We start from the raw sequence: 2,136 nt of genomic DNA on the forward strand, positions 1-2,136 counted from the left end.
TCGTCAATATGATTTATTAAGATATACCCACTATTTCAAGGAATATTTAAAAAAAAACAAAAAAAAAACACATTTAAAAAAATGTCTTCTTGACATCAGTCATACAGGTTTGGAAAAACATAATTCTTTTCCCCTGTAATATATTTAAGATAACTGAAAGGTAAGGTAGCTGGATGACCTAACCAATAAAAACCAACACCAAAAAATAAATCGTCAATATGATTTATTAAGATATACCCACTATTTCAAGGAATATTTAAAAAAAAAACAAAAAAAAAACACACATTTAAAAAAATGTCTTCTTGACATCAGTCATACAGGTTTGGAAAAACATAATTCTTTTAATAATATAAACACAAACCTCATGGACCAGAACATATACACTAAAGGTTTGCATCCCAGTGTAAGCTTTAAGGCAAAGTTCACCTGATACTGAAAACTCACCTGTTACTCTTTATCATATCACAAATGCAAATAATGACCAAGGGCTTTCAGTCTAAACACACTATGAGAGTGTTCTACAATAGCTTTTCACTGAAAGTCTTCCCCTCTGTCGCAGCACATTCAAACTTGGTTGGTGATGAGACATTTGAAGACCAGTGGTGTTTGGCATCAATGATATCAATGAGATTTGAGAGCTACGGCAGTGGAAAATCTTCAGTCAATAACGACTTAAATTTCAGTGCAGATGTTTCTCACACAAACATACTGTATGACTTGGAATGTAGCACAATAGTCATATGGCCATTTTTGGTTTATAGCCCCTGGTCAATATATGATTTTGTTGCATGGAAAAGAACATAGTGTGCCTGCTAACATGGCAACCAGAGTAAGTCAGTTGTCAAAATCTTATATTTTAGTTGCTTTTACAGTTCTGGGGCCTCATTTATAAAATGTGCATATGCACAGATTTGATCCTAGAGTGTGCGTACGCTAAAATCCATGGCAACGTTCACATTTATAAAAACGGTCTTTGACGTGGAAAAGTACTTACAGCCACGTCAGGGTCTGAGCAGGCGTACACACTTTTCCTTGTGGCAAAGTCGGAGTACTGCAGCTATTTGAACATCTAAGCTGCAATAATAATAAAAGCTTCTTTCAATAATGTTTTTTAAAGTTTTGCAAGAATTTTGTGATACTAAACTTTTTATTAGTTGTCATAGCAAGTGATTTTAAAAGTAGGATGGCTTACTTTTTTATAAGATGACATAGTTTAGTTTATTCTTACTTTTGGAAACCTAATTGTTTTATTATTATTATTATTATTTCGGTTGTTTCTAGAAGTAGTAATTTTGATAATGATCAATAGAAAAAATATAACCACACACACATTGTTTGTACACAGAATAATTACACATTCTTATGCGGTGTACGTGCAAGCACCGAATTCATCATGAACAACAAAGATGCAGTGTAAGAGATTAATTGTGCAGTGTAGTCAAGATTTTTTTATTAACGGGAGTTTTTTAACGGTTTTAATATATTCTATTCAATAACATTGTTAACTGTTTTTATTTATAACATCTGCTTTGCTTCTGTGAAAGTGAATAGAGACATCAGCCTTAAACTTTGTTTTTGTCATTTACATCAGTTATATTTGTATAAAATACACTATATATTTTTGTGTCAGTACATTACATTAATGGCACATATGAGCAACATTAGTAAACTGTAAATATAAAGAAATGCCAAATCACATGCAGGTTTTTTTCAGACCGGAGACCAAGACCATAATAGTGTAATAATTTATTTTATTATGATGTGAAACGTCCAATTTTTCTTTCAATAATGTTTTTTAAAGTTTTGCAAGAATTTTGTGATACTAAACTTTTTATTAGTTGTCATAGCAAGTGATTTTAAAAGTAGGATGGCTTACTTTTTTATAAGATGACATAGTTTAGTTTATTCTTACTTTTGGAAACCTAATTGTTTTATAATTACTAGTGATGTGACGTTTGACACCGAGGCTTCGAAGCTTGTATAAAAAAAAAAACGAAACATCTCACAGTGAAGCACAGTACCGGAGCTTGATTCATTTTGCCAAAACCACGTGATTTTGTCCTTTGTGTTACAAGCTCTTGGCGCATAAAGAAGATCTGTAAAGTAGCAAAGACTAAAGTCTCAAAAGTCTCAAAT

Source organism: Sinocyclocheilus rhinocerous, unplaced genomic scaffold (assembly GCF_001515625.1).
Source record: "Sinocyclocheilus rhinocerous isolate Xijiao unplaced genomic scaffold, SAMN03320098_v1.1 scaffold1366, whole genome shotgun sequence".
Classification (NCBI taxonomy): Eukaryota; Metazoa; Chordata; class Actinopteri; order Cypriniformes; family Cyprinidae; genus Sinocyclocheilus; species Sinocyclocheilus rhinocerous.